At 44.4% G+C, this 15,058-nt stretch overlaps 1 long non-coding RNA gene across 1 annotated transcript; it reads left to right on the top strand.

The window, feature by feature from the left end:
- Positions 1 to 1,071: 1,071 nt before the first annotated feature.
- LOC144824757 (uncharacterized) lies at positions 1,072 to 3,074 on the top strand. The gene is made up of 4 exons (XR_013609101.1): positions 1,072 to 1,138; positions 1,641 to 1,738; positions 1,907 to 2,073; positions 2,848 to 3,074. It is a non-coding gene; the product is annotated as an uncharacterized LOC144824757 (long non-coding RNA).
- Positions 3,075 to 15,058: the final 11,984 nt, after the last annotated feature.

Raw genomic sequence — 15,058 nt, 5'->3', positions numbered from 1 at the left:
GATACCCAATGATATATCATATGAGAGAACACCATAAAGATAATTGCAAGATATGGGTACAGGGTATTGATCATGTGCCTCCACACCCTAGAGGTGGCGACCGCGAAGTTACCCTGAGGAGGAAGGAAGCATCCTGGATTTGTCGTTTGAGGTGTCTGGAAAAAGGACACAATACCGAAGATGAGATGCACTACTACTTACAATGATCTGCTATGTCTTATCTATGTCGCCAACTGTTTCATGAATACACACTGAAAGGTATTGTATATGTTTGATGTGCACCACACAATGTTGCTGGGGCCTCCCTACTGGCTTCCTTCTCCCAAATTATTTGGAACCCATAGTCATGAGTTGCTCATGCAACGAGTTTTTAATGATATTATCTATGACAAGTATTTCATTATAATTTTTATAATTTACACATTTGTTATTGTGGTAATATGATCACAAATTAACTGTTGAACTTTTTGCGCTCTTGAACTGGCTCGAATTTAGATATAATGTTTAGTCTTCGTTGCCACCTGCATAACATGTGTCAAATGTTGAGAGGCTTACTTTGTCTCTATTGAGGTTATACAACATGGTCCGCCCCTCTGCCAAGGCACTTGAATGGTTGTTGTTCCAAATGTGTTTTGTTCAAAGGGATGCAACTTTAAAACAACTTGACATGCTATATTATTTCTTTGACCCATCGATGCACTCACATTCATTGGGTTTTTCGTTGATAGATTTTCATTGGGGCTAATTAGCAACACGCACAAATCAGTTGCCGTTTTTCCCTTTGTTTGTCAAAAAATTAACCATCAAATGATTTTTATTCGAGTGGAATGTTTACTAATTCACCGTTTAGTGAGGATGTCATCCTTTCAACTACTACCTTACACTAAGTGACATAAGCTGGTTTGATAACGTATTCGTGGGTTTCAAACTGCTAACTAAAGATTAGGCTAAGATGGCGGTCACGTTTGTGGCTTCCTCCGAGGTAGAATACGCTACGATTGCGGCCCCACACACGTGATCGACGTGAATCACGCTTAAACTTCATGGCGGGCGATCGGGCCGCCTATCCTTAGTTGGATTGTTACTGACGCCGGTGATCCGAGAAGTTACCATCGAGGATGGTTTATTGACCATACGGGTACGTGCTAATTTTTATTTTTGATTATCCATAACATAGTTTCTCGTGCATGACGAGACTCTTTCCCCCACCTCGCCTTTCCTCTCGTTTATCCCCGTTTTTGCTAAGCGTTAATTATCTATACGCATTTGCTTTGCTGGAGGGGATTGTATCTGCATGCCAAACGAGCAACTTACTAGACACCTCGCATAAGTGCTCTATGGCGGTGGGGTCCATGTCCATTGTCTCTCTATGGTTAAAATCGATAAGGAGTGCAAGTTTTAGATTCTTGACACGTTTTCTTTTATTAATTAAATCGTGCATCCGTATAACTACCCCCTTTATCTTTTTCGAAGCATAGGGGATGTGTATATGCGTGCAGACCAACAACCAGGTTGCACGAATTACATGTGGACTTAGTAACATATTAATATATCAACAGGTTTAGCAGATCCTAGTTTTTCTTTTGGATATATAAAGATTATATTTACACACTTTTTTCATATATTTCTGTTTTTTATAGGCAACTACCATAAATCTATATTACCTTTCAAAATTGAATATTGAGCTAAGGGGAGACATTCTTAATTGAAGACAAGGGACCCTGCACATATTGAAAAGGTAGGCGTTTTTAATATGGGCAGCTAATGCCACTGGAAACAACCAATGTCCGGATGGGACCGTCTGTCCATATATACCAATGATATTGGTCTGGACATGTACCTATAAAATTGTGGAGACCCATCCCCCATATCCCACTATTTCTTCTGTTTTTATCCCAACTCTTAGGTTAATACCTGGTACAATATCGGATATATATGTTCTCCTAATGGAATGGAATAGGACCATTAAGATGAGTCCAACATAGCGAGGTAATCCGAACCCAGAAAAATATATATATACTTATGGATGAGGATTTCGGATCAGAAACACCTAGCGTCTGGAAAATTATTTAGGTAGGACTCTTGTCGAATGACTCAAAATATTTGGTGTTTCGCGTGTGTTAAAAATGTATAGACACAGTACAAGTTGCTACTCTATTGATTAGCATACAGGATATGTAGCATTGGAATGGGTTGGGCTATGAGCCAGACATTGTGTGTGTCTTTTGTGGGCTTGAGTTCACATATATAAACTAATTCCTTTCAGTGGGTTCCCAGTCTGACGAACTATTTTGGTGAAAACTATTAGAGAAATGTTATGTGATAACGAATTGTGCTGGAGTGTGCACTTTTACTACTCTTGCAGATATTAATGTTGATATGACGATATTGATAACTTCATGTAGGAATTGTCCTTCCGTGACCTGCAAGTTTGAATTGCAATGTGCTTGGGGAGAAGCCATCTCCCGCAAAGTGACTTGATTTTTTCTTATAAATTAATGTATTTTATGCTAAATTCCCACAACTGATAATGACAGAATAAGCTAATAGAAATGAATGACGCTGATACACACAATCAAAGTATGAATTTTAATGCGAATTTAAGAATACAGTCAACAATATGCGATATGGGATATGTAAATACGTTGAAAAATAATTGGGACATAAGAAATGATCCTCTTTCCAGTTAGAAGAGAGATTTTTTATAAAAGTTATAAAGGTTACCCATAGTCGCTGTTTGTGTAGAATTGCATTGTTTTTAGACACTATTGTATGTATGTACGCATACATGTTGGTTTTCTGTTGTGGCACTTATGGTGGTTTTTGTATGTCTTTTGTGATTTACAGCCCTGAAGAAGTTCCGGTAACGGAACGAAACGCGTTGGCTGGTGTTTGTATGGACTATTAAAGGAACATTAAATTCCATATACCTTTTCATCATTGCTCACGATTCAGCGTCTGTATGAATGTGAACGGCCTAACGAGTTAATACTCTTCAACGAATTATTGGACATTTAACTTTGCAGCGGTGCTTTTTCATTTATAAAAAATACCAACAACAACATGACAAGAAAGAGAAGACAGACAATAATGCCTATGGCAAAGGGACAATGCTTTGCTTCAGAAAATGGACACACCACACCACCGCCCAAATTGGTCACCCCACCCCAAAAAAAAAAAAAAAATAACAGAGGAGAGAAAATGGAAGTGGTCCATGCTCCAAAAAGAGAAAAGTACTACCAAAATGAGAACATAACATAAATGAGGAATTTTTAGGTGCACAAGAAAGACCTGCAACATTTTTGAGAAACTTTTATGCAACTCGGGACATATTGTCCGCGAGAATGCTAAATCGGCATGTTCGGCAGCGCGAACGGAATAAAAAGTCGTGTTCGCGTTCCCGAGCAAGTACATTGAGTGCGCGAACAAGACAAAAAATGTAAGTTCACGTGCTCACATGGTGCGAAGTTACCAAAACTACCCAAGCTGTATTCCTAGGGTTACCTAATGGCAGAAATTGACAGAGTATTTAAAGTTTAAACACACCCAAAACCAGAAATACCCCACACATAAAAATAAGATTTTCTATATCAATCCAAGCCATCCATGTTTTTCACATTAAGGGTACACCACAAAAACAGTTGATTAACTTTCATGACCCTATGAGTAGTACCTATGGCCTACTGCCAGAGTAGGCCACAAGGTTGGAGGCCTATGGCAAGAGCAAAGTGGCTGGAAACATTAAATGGCCGCCAACACATGGCCAGGCCAACCACAGAAAGTTAATACAATGAACTCATGCATGCCTACACACTAACTACATGGGGTACTAGGGTCACATATTGGCTTAAAAATTAGAAACATTTTAAATTCCACAAAATGCAATGTTAGAAAAAAATTACAATTTGGGACCTCATGAAAGTACAGGCCTCCATCAATAATTTCATTCCAGGATTGAATACTGTTGTTAAAAAAAAAATCAAATCAAACAAGCACAAGTCTACATCACTCATACATTACACAAACTTACTTGAAAAAGAGAATTCCAATTCAAAAAGTCCTCATTAAATCCAAGGTAAATCAGTAATGCAGCCAACACAGACAGAAAGTGATCCTTCCAGCTCAAAATCCAAAGGAAAGTGAGCACCACATGGACAAAGCACTGGGAGGAGCCTGGTGGACAGGAACAGGAAGTTGTAAACTCAAGAGCCCTTCCTCCTTACTCTGCAAAACAAGAGTAGAAACAAAAAGAGGGGTCCTTCCCCCCTAAAAATAAAGCCAAAGGTACAACTTTAAGGTTTTTTGCTTTTTTTTCCTAACCAAAATGGTAATTTATTATGGTTTTAACATGCTCGCGAGTTATTCTGTGCAAGAATGCAGTTTCTGCGTGTTCGGCAACTCGATCTTACCAAAAAGCATCCTCGCGCATCCTTATGACGCTATCTCGCATCAAAATGACGTTATCGCGTTCGCACAGTCGCACGGGACTGTGCGAGAGTGTTTCCAAACATGGTGGCACAAGCGACCAGGAAAAAACGAACGCAGAACGAAGGTAAGCCATTGCCGCGCACGCGATAATGTTATTCAGCGCGCGAGAACTACGCTACGCACCGGATCGCGGAGTTATCGACAGCTACGCGTTCTCCGCGGAACGCGGAGCTGCCGAAACTCCGCAAGCTCCGCGAACGGAGCGTAGTTCTTCGCCCAGGGTTACTTAAGACCGCTTTTCCCAACACCCCTCTAGAAACAGCTATGCCAATGAGAGAGGCGGCCCCTGTCTTTGTTAACGCACTTACCGGTGCCCAAAATAATGGCAGAGGGGCTGTTGAGGCACACTGATGCAGGCTTTGGGTTCATGTTCCTTGGAAAAGGTCAGAAGTAATGCAATTGAAAGGACAATTACCAGATCCCCGGAAGAATCCGGCTACATTTTACAGAGAATTAGGTCAGATTATATCTGCAGGTACTCTCGTTCTTGAGGATATAGATTTACTTTTTGGTACAGTTTTCCCCCTGAAATTTGGGACAAAATTTGACATACTGACAATGAAGTAGCGTTGGGAGGTAAATGTGCTGACATAGAGGCTATGGAAGAAGCAAGGGTAGGAGGGACTAAACCAGAAGCTGCCATCCTGACTTTGCCCGGTAAAATAATGACGTTTATGAAAACACTTTTGCCGGAAACTGTCATTAACTGGGATAAAATAAACTCCTGTAGGCAGCGAAAAGATGAGAATGTGGCTGACTTCTTTACCCGTTTTGAGACAGAATACAAGGGACGTAGTGGTTTGGATTCCCGGACCCCAGGTTCTGGCCCAGTATTTGTTGATAAGTTTGTCAGCAACTTGCTTCCTGAGATCTCCTCAAGGCTTAAGAAAGTTGAAAGTACGTGGTCTGCCCAAACTATGACTGGTATCTTGGCTATGGCACAATATCACGAGAATAGGGAGAATGAAGATAGAGACATGGAATGTAAGAAGTTTAGGGATCTTAAGACTAAGGCACATCTGCAGTAGGCTTACCCTCCCCCAGGTCCCGATGCCCGCGGGAATTTCAGACCTCAACCCCAACTCCCTCCAAGGGATAGTAAAGACATATCAGACAGTTCCTTTCCTTGGACTAGAGAGCATGTGCACACCTTCCAAGATTTAAAGAGGGCTCTGTGTACTGCTCCAGTCCTCGGTACTCGTGATTATAACAAACAATTTTTTCTTTTTGTAAATGAGACAGACGGCTGTGCATGCGCTGTCTTGACCCAGATGTTCAGAGGTCACCATCGGCCATGTGCCTATTTTTCAGCCACCTTAGATCCTGTTGCAAGGGCTCTCCCAGGATGCCTACGGGTGACTGCTGCAGCCACCCTCATGGTCCGTCAGAGTGCAGGGATCGTCATGAACTCCCCCCTGACTCTGATGGTCCCCCATTCTGTAGATACCCTCCTTAATAACACCAAGACACAGTACCTCATTACCGCACGACTCACAGGATATGAACTGACACTCTTTGCCAGCCACAATAACATCAAAAGATGCACTGTACTAAACCCCGCCACATTACTCCCACTGGATACTCAGGATGCCCGCTTAGACTCAAATGTCTGCATATTAAGGACAGAGGAGGAGACGAAGGGACGGGTTGACTTACAGGACACCCCGAAAGCAGAACGAGAAGGTACACTGTATGTGAACGGATCATGTCTCAGAGGGTCAGATGGTAACACCTTAGCCGCCTACGCCCTCACGACATTAGGGCGAGTAGTAGAAACAGCTCAGATTACGCAGTGCTCTGCTCAAGCAGTAGAATTAGTGGCCTTCACTAGAGCTTGTGAGTTAAGCAAAGGGATGACGGTAATTATTTATACTGACAGCCAATATTCCTTTGGGGTGGCCCACAACTTCGGGAGGTTGTGGAAAGAAAGGAATTTCCTTACTTCCCATGGGACCAAGATTCAACATGGCCCCCTAATTCACCGACTGTTAGACTCCCTGACACTCCCCAGAAAGGTGGCCAACATAAAATGTAAAGCCCATAAGAAAGTGACAGATGATGTTGGAAAAGGCAATACCCTGGCTGACCAGACGGCTAGACAAACAGCTCTTAGGAAAAGGGAAAGAATGTATGTAGGAGGTCCCGCTAGGTGGGTGGCAGATGAGGGCATGGTTGAAAACACAGTACAGAGTGTGATTGATATTCAGTCCCATACTACTACTGAGGAACTAAGGGTGTGGAAGGAGCAATTAGCAAAGGAGGGAATTGATGGTTGTTGGGTCCGTACGACTATGGAAAGACAATGGATGTTACCTGACAGTCACGTGCTACCAGTAGTTGCAATGGCCCATGGTCCTGCTCACATCAGTGCAAAAGAGATATGTAAACTGTTGGAACCTACATGGTACAACTCTAAGATACCAGCATATGCTGACAAACTGGTTCAAACATGCATGAATTGCCTAATGTATAACCCAGAAAAAGGCACAGTTACTCCTAAGGGAGGATTCTCTCCTCCTCCCTTCCATTTTGAAGTCCTCCAAATGGATTACATCCAGATGGACCGATGTAACAACTTGAAATATGTCCTAGTGGTGGTCTGTACCTTCAGCTGATGGGTGGAGGCCTACCCCATCAAAGACTGCACCGCTATCACTCTCGCCAAAGTGCTATTAAAAGAGTACCTCCCACGATTCGGTTTGCCCCGCTTGGTCTGGAGTGACAACGGGACCCACTTTACGGCTCAAATGATGGAATATGTCTGTACAGCATTGAGCATAAAACAAAAATTTCATGCAGCTAACCACCCCCAGTCAGCAGGTCTAGTGGGGGTGTACAATGGCATCCTAAAAACTAAATGGCCAAAATAGCCGTGACAGGTGTCACTTGGGTTGATGCTCTGCCCTTAGCCCTACTCTCCACTAGGCATGGGCGGATTTTGCGGATTCGCAATCCGCGAATTTGTGGATTTGCGTATTTGCGGATTGCGAAAATACGCGAAATCCGCGAATCCTCGCGGATTTGCGTATTTTTTGGGGGTGTGTGTGTTCGCACGGGTTTCTGCAAGTTCGCGAGGGTTTTGTATAATTTCGCAAATTGCGAACTTACTTGTCGGGTCGCCAGTTTTGCGAACTTGTTGTTTCTACGTGCCCAGCCTGTTTGCTAAGCTTTCTTCATCACTGCCACCCTCTGTCACCACTGGCACTCTCTTTGGTCACCCATGCCACCCTCTGGCTCACCCATGTCACCCTCTGTGTCATCACATCACCCTCTGGAGTAAAATACTTTATCCTCTATTTAAATCCTGTTTTGATTCAAAGAAGGTTCCAGCATCCTGGAGGGGTAGTATCTTGGTTCCTATCTTTAAGAAGGGCTCAAGGGATATCCCTGGCAATTATCGTCTGATTGCTCTCCTCGACTCAGTCGGTAAGATTTTTGCGAAGTGTCTTTTAAATCTACTTTCGGACTGGGTGGAGGAGAATAATATTTTACCACGCGAACAAACGGGATTCCGTAGGGAGCACGGCACTCTAGACAATCTGACCACCCTTCATGTGATATTGGACAAGTATACGCAGGTGAGAGGAGGAGTTGTGTATGCAGCTTTTATCGATTTCTCCACAGCGTTCGATAGAGTGGATCGTAGAACACTGTGGAGAAAATTATCAACTCTTGGAGTACCCCCATACTTGTTAGAACTTGTTCGCATATTACATACGGATACTTGGTGTAGGGTGTTGCAGGGGGGAGAAAGGGGTCTCTCTGACCGTATCCCTTCCTTAAACGGCCTGAAACAGGGTTGCCTTTTGGCGCCTCTGCTATTCTCCCTATATACGCAGGATTTACCTGCAGCCGTATCTGTCTGTGAGGGCATTGCCCCAGTGATAGGGGGGGCCTCCATTTCCTGCCTGATGTATGCCGACGACGTTCTTGTTTTGGACTTAACACCTAAAGGTTTGGAAAATAGGTTGCAAGCACTCCATGCCTTTGCAGTTTCCCACTCTATGAAGATTAATATATCTAAAAGCAAAATCATGTGCCTAGGGGGGAAAAAGTTGTGCCGTTCGGAAAATTTTGGGTGGACCATTGGCGGTCAAAAGTTGGAGGTAGTCAAAACCTACACCTTCTTGGGAAAAATTATTGCGGCCAACCTGAGCGAGAGGCCTCATATTGATCATTGTTCTCGAAAAGCCCTCGCACATGGTAAAGGCATAAATTCACTATACGTAGCAACCGGTAAAAGACATTTCTCTTGTATGCTTGAGGTTTATAGGGCTAAGATCCCCGCTACCCTTCTTTATGGTATTGAACTCGTTGAGTTAAAACTCTGGGATTTCTGCCACAATACTGAAGGGAAACTCTTAAGATCCTTGGCTTCATTAAACACCAATTGCTCTTTGGCAGCTTGCAGACTTGAGTTTGGGCTAAGGAGCAGTTGGGTGCAGGGATTATGTGCTCTGGTACGTTGGGTGGCCTCACTTGCCAGAGCAGAACCGGGGACGATGAGAGCTCTACTTAAAAGCGAATTATTAGGCAACTTTAAAGAGTTTTCACAACTTGTAAAGAATTTCAGAAAAGCGGTGACTCTTCTGAAACTAGATGAAAGTACTCTGTTCCAGCTCTCTCGAGTGCAACTAAAAATCCTGCTAAAACAGGCATCTTGGGAACTAGGCTTTCAATTAGATAAGAATGAAATACAAAGAAAAGGGGGTTGTGATCTTCTTATTAACTCATATGTTGCCAAGAAAGCCCAAGCCTACGTATTATGGAATATACCTCATGGCATTAGAAGGTTGTGGTTCCTCATTCGTCATGACCTATTACCATTAAATGTACTTCTATCCAAATGGTATGGAACATCTAAAATGTGCAATTTTTGTAACCTAAGTATACAGGATCGTATGCATGTTTTGTTGATTTGTCCGGCACTTCGCACTTTGCGCCTTAAATGGCTAAAACCAATTTGCATCCGCTTGGGTATTTCCAATGTAAATATCTTCCTACAATCTTTATACTCGCCCTTAAATGAAATGTTCTGCTTCTACATTTTTAAATTTTTTAAAGGATTTTTAGATATTTATTAATATGTTATCTAATTTAACTTGTGTCAGCCTCTTGTGGTACTCTTGTTAATGGATGATTCATGGACTTGTATAACATATGTTTATGGAATATTATGTTTGAATTTGTAGTTATCCCTGAACATGTTATAAGTGTTTTCTTTTTTCTTTTATGTGGCCCTCTACGAGAGCCAAAACATAAATAAATAAACTTTGAAACTTCACATCACCCTCTAGTTCACCAGTGTACATTATTGGGGCAAAGCAAAGCACTGCCATCCTCTGTCAACACTGGCACTCTGGTTCACCCATGCCACCCTCTGGCTGGCACACCCATGCCACCATCGGTGTCATCACAACACCCTCTGATTGACCAGTGAGTGAACACCTGCTAAGTGCTTTAAGTTTTGCAAACAACAACACCTGCCCTGCCCCAACTGACATTAATGAAGGCTGGCACCTGCTTGTCTGCTCCCTTTCCTTTTTGTTGCAAATGCAATGTAAATAATTTTTTTTAACAGGATGCAATGGCATACTTGTAACTATTCTGTGACTGTCAGAGCAGGGTCACACAATAGTTGCAAGTAGGCAACCGGATTCTGGAGGGCCCCTTCAGGAAGCACTACAGGTAAATGGTTACAAATAATGAGCTCGAACTTTTGCACCTGCTCGTTCGTTTTGCTTTTGCAAAACTTGTTTTTCGGTAATTTCGCCCTATTCGCGAGGCGCGGCGTAGTGCGAACTCGCCCTTGGAAGCCGCGAACTCGTGCGAGTTACCCCAAGGTTGAGTATGGGCGCCGCCATTTTGTTTGCGTGACGTATTTCCGTTTCCGCCCGCTATGTGTAATCTCGCGCAATGCGCGCCTTGCGAATGCAAGTTCGCACGAGTTCGCGAGAGAAATCGCGTGCGAACTTACTTACGCGCACGTGATCGGGCCGCCATCTTGTTTTTCATTCATTCCTATGTGTCTGGGTATGGTGTTTCTATCCTCTGTATATCTCTGCCATCCTTTGCTTGTTTTAATATTTTTTTGATCTATTTAACTTATTTTCTATCCCTCTATTTTTCTAGATCTATATTTTTGTGTTTTAGGCTACTTTTGTTTACTTTTCAACTACTTTTTTAAACTTTTATTTCCTTCTTCCCTACTCTTATTCTTTTTCATTTTGTCTCTTCTTTACTGCTAACACCTGCCCAGAACATGGTCAAGACAGCTGTCAAGCTGCCCAAGAAGGCCACCGCAGCCCGTGCCCGGCTCCCGTGTGGTCGCTTGAGAGCGGAAATGGTGGTGCCCCGGGAGATCTTCAGCCCTGAGGAGGTGGGCGCACTTGTTTTTTATGTGCAGCGCCGTCTCCCCAGGACCATCGCGGCAGGCGGCAGGATCGCTGCTGGTTACACCAACAGCCAGGAGCGACGGAAGCGGTGGGGGCAGGTGTGCCGGGCCCTTTTTAAGATCACGGGGGTCCAGCGCACCTACAATCAAGTCACCCACCGCTGGACCGACATCCTGGACCGAGAGCGTGACCTGCTAGACGTGCTGGGAGTGGAGGTCCCCGGGCTTGGTGAGTAGTAGTAGCAATTTTTTCATCACTCACTACTCTGTTTTTTCTCCTGCTCTGTCTGACTGTGTTATATTGCAAATGTTTGCTTTAATTTTTTTACAAAGAGCAATAATGCTGCTGGTGATTACATTGATAAGAGAGGTAAATTAATATTTCAAAATCTTCTGTGCATTTCAGGTGCACTGTTCTCCTTCTCTGTGCCGGTGCCACTGCTTATTTGTTTTCTATTTTGTGTTCATTTAATTGGGCTGAGTAATGTATGAGTGTATTTTACAGAACTGCGTAATGCTAGACACAAAGGGGCAGATTTACAAGCCCCTTGTTCCACGTTTACACTGCCTTACCTGACGCACAGCGACGTAAACGTGGCGCATCCCTGCGAGTCATGTACAACGTGATGCATCTAAGGAGATGCGCCATGTGAAGGCCTGGGCCTGCGCCACAATGGGTGCGTTCCCACGCAGGGGTGGTGGTGGGGGGTGGGGGGTGCCGGTCAGGCAGATGTGTGCCTCGCAAAAGTGCCTGCGTGAAATCTACAAGATTTAACGCAGGCACTTCCGCGACGCTGCTATGTCAATTCTTTATGCCTGCTTGCTTGAAGCAGGCGTAAGGACTGATGCGGTATGTTGAGTATTGGGCAGCCCTGAGCACTGCTATAGTTGCATCGCGCCCGCGACGCGACTCTAGAGATGCGCCCCTCTTTCGTCACGAGATGCGTGACGCATCTACCTACCCTTGCGCCAGGGTTTGCCGCATTGTAATAGCGGCGCATCTGCCGTGACGCAAGGTTAGTTTTGCGTTACGCATTTGTTCTGGTGCACATCTGGAGGTGTCCAACTCAGAACTCGTAAGTATGCCCCTAAGTGTCAGATTAGCAATTACCTGCGCATCCCTGCAAAGTGTGCGGCACGGCAGCACCACCCATGGTGCGCCGTATTTACAATGCGGCACACCATGGTCCCAAAACGTCACCGAAGCGTTACGCATCGGTGCCGTAAAGGCGGCTCATTGATGGAGTTGCGTTGCAACGATGGCGCAGCTCCAGCAATGCTGCGTCAAGCCGTAAGTCTGCTTCATGCAGGCGCAGGGTTTCAGTGACGCATCATTGTCCTAAATGACTGATTGAAATTTTATATATTCCCCATAGCCACTTTTAGCATGCGTTCCTGCGCAGGAACGCCCTCCCTTGCGATGGAATGCTCCCTAATGGCGCAGGGCTTTAGAATGGGATGCATCTCCCATATGCGTCACGTTGTTAATATACGCCACACCATGGCGCCTCTCTTGTTGTGGCGCTGCGTCACAAAATTGACGCAAGAATGGAGCAAAAGAGCTGCAAGGGGCTTGTAAATCTGCCCCTAGAGTAGAGGCTCAGGTGCAGTCCTTCCTTTGTAGCCCTCTTTTTGGATGAAATAGTAGGTTCTTGTTCTTTCTAAATGTTTGATTTGGTTGACAAGGACATCAGCAAGCAGCAATCATCAATGTTTTCTGTTAATTCTTTCATGTTGTACGTCAGGTCCGCCCAGGGGCAAGCGGACCGAAAAATCGGATGCAGTGGCTCCAAAGGAGGAGGATGCAGGCCAGGGCGGCGAGTGCTCCTTTGCTGGCCCCAGTAAGTTTTCATTTAAATATAGAGGACCTATTGTTGTCCAAGCATTCCTAATTTAATTGTTTCGAAAAAGGGTTTAGATAGGAGCAAAATCAATAATACTACTGTTGCAGGGACAATTCTCCACAAACCGAACTATGGACACCAAAGACGAGAGTACTAATATTTCAGAGTGCCGTGTTTGGCACACTGTATAAATAAACCTGGTAGTGTCAGCAGCACGGACTCCTCCTTGCAAAAATTGCAAAACTTTTCGCTCAGTCACTCTAGTCTGGAGGACTAAAAACCACAGAGTCTATTCAAGTTTAAAAGCTTTATTAATATTAAAAGTTTAAGTAAACACATATATTAAAATAAAGTTAGTTGGAAATGGAAAAGTGCTTGGTGCTGAGTTGATGAGTAATGGATTGGAACACATTTCTTGTGGTCGAGCCGAGCTTTCACCTGGTTTGAAGTTGATGTTGCTCTTGTCCTTAGAAGTCCAGTTTCTGTCTGTTCAGAGAAAAATAGTGTGTGTTAAAATTAAGCAAGCATTCAACAATTGTGACAAAAAAATGAAGCAAGACAACAGCTTTCCCTGGAAGGAGGGACATTTTTACTTTAGACTAGAGTAGACAGTCAATTAATTTTTCTGTTGTTTTCACATTTTTTCATTCATAGACCAAATACTAGTGGAGTGGTGTAATCTAACATTCTTAAATCTACTTTGTAGGTGGAACATCTGGTGGCGGGGCCAGCTCGGATGTGGTGGTCATCATTGACTCGGAGTCCGAGGATCAATCTGGGGAGGAGGCGGCGCTAGAGGAGTCGGACCAAGAGCAAGAAGTACAGACTGTGAGGAAGGAGACAGTGGCGGTGGCGAGTACAGGTAAGCTGGATCATGGTACTATCTGACTCTTAGATAGGATATGATGTGTATCCAGTGGTGACCCAGTGACAAATTACAATATGGTAATTACAGCAGGCTGGGACCGACAGACAGATAGAGGCAGAGACAGAGAGAGAGGAAGACAGAAGGAGAGAGAGAGAGGGAGGGAGCCAGAGGGAGGGTGATGGAGGAAGACAGAGAGAGAGAGACAGCGAGGTAGAGGGAGACACAGGGAGACATAAAGAGGGAGACAGAGAGAGAGAGAGAGAGAGGGAAACAGACATATCGCCTGGGCTTCTGCCAGATCTCTTTCATATGAAAGAGCATCAAACCAAGGATACAAGTGAGTTGTGGGAAGGGAAATGGTGATTCAAGCGCCCCCCCTTGCCCCTCCCTGCGGACGCCCATGATACTGGCTTGAATAGTTTTGTACTGCGCTGGCTAGTTGCTAGTTGTACTGTGACACAACTTCCTGCTGAATTATTTTGTGTTAATCATATTCTTAAAGAGCATTGGTTACATATTATGTCTTTCTTTCTTCATATAGTTGGCAATACTAAAACCTCCAAACCAACGAGGAGTATGCTGGCTGTACTGGCCCGGCAACGGAGGCTGGAAGCAACTGTTGCCGAATATCGGCGGCTGGTGGAACTGGAGGGGGACGACACGCACTCCAGTGCATCAAATCTAACATCATCTACATCCTCCTCCGTTACCCCACGTTCTGCCGGTAAGCACAGTGCTCCAGCGAACCGGAGCCGTGCTGGAAGACGCCACCGCCGAGCAGCAAAAGCTGCACCTCGCAGTACTGTTAAGGGTCGCTTGCGCCGTGCACTCCGCAGAGTGTCCGACCTAGAGGCGGAGGTCCAGAAATGGAACAAATATCAGAATGTGGTGGAGGGCCTCCGCCTAGATCAAGCCATCCTCCAGGAGAAGTATGATGCCCTGGCCCTAAGGCATGATGCCCTGGAGGCCAAAATTAACAGCTTGCATCCCTAGAGTGTCCCTTGCCCCTTTTTTAGAAACTTTTGGGGGGTGGGAATTGGGAGTTGGGTTTTTGCGGGACTTTTGAAGGACTATTTATTTGTTGGGGTTAGGGAGGGTCTTGCGGGAGATTATTTTGTTAGGGATATAAATATACTTTTTCAAACTTTATCTGAGCATACCTGTTTTTTTTACTACTTTTGAGCTTGGTGGTGGGTGGTGGTTTTGCAGTAATTTCATTTAACTGAACACTGTCATCGTGTTGGTTCACGTGCAATAGGCCAAATGTTTTCCAAAGTAAATGCCTGTCACAGAGTTGGTTAATTCAAGAGCCCTAGGACTTTACTGCTAGTACCACTGTCACTCTCTCGCCTCTCTGAATACTCCATTATACTACCTCCCATCCAAACGCTTATCTTACCTGTAATTTGTGTTTGAGGGCTGGCTCCACCTGGAATTCACAGAGTCGTAAAGCGTTCTGCAGCA

Source organism: Lissotriton helveticus, chromosome 3_1 (genome assembly GCF_964261635.1).
Source record: "Lissotriton helveticus chromosome 3_1, aLisHel1.1, whole genome shotgun sequence".
Classification (NCBI taxonomy): Eukaryota; Metazoa; Chordata; class Amphibia; order Caudata; family Salamandridae; genus Lissotriton; species Lissotriton helveticus.
Note: the sequence above shows the minus strand (reverse complement) of the source record. Positions and strands in the feature narration are given on the sequence as shown.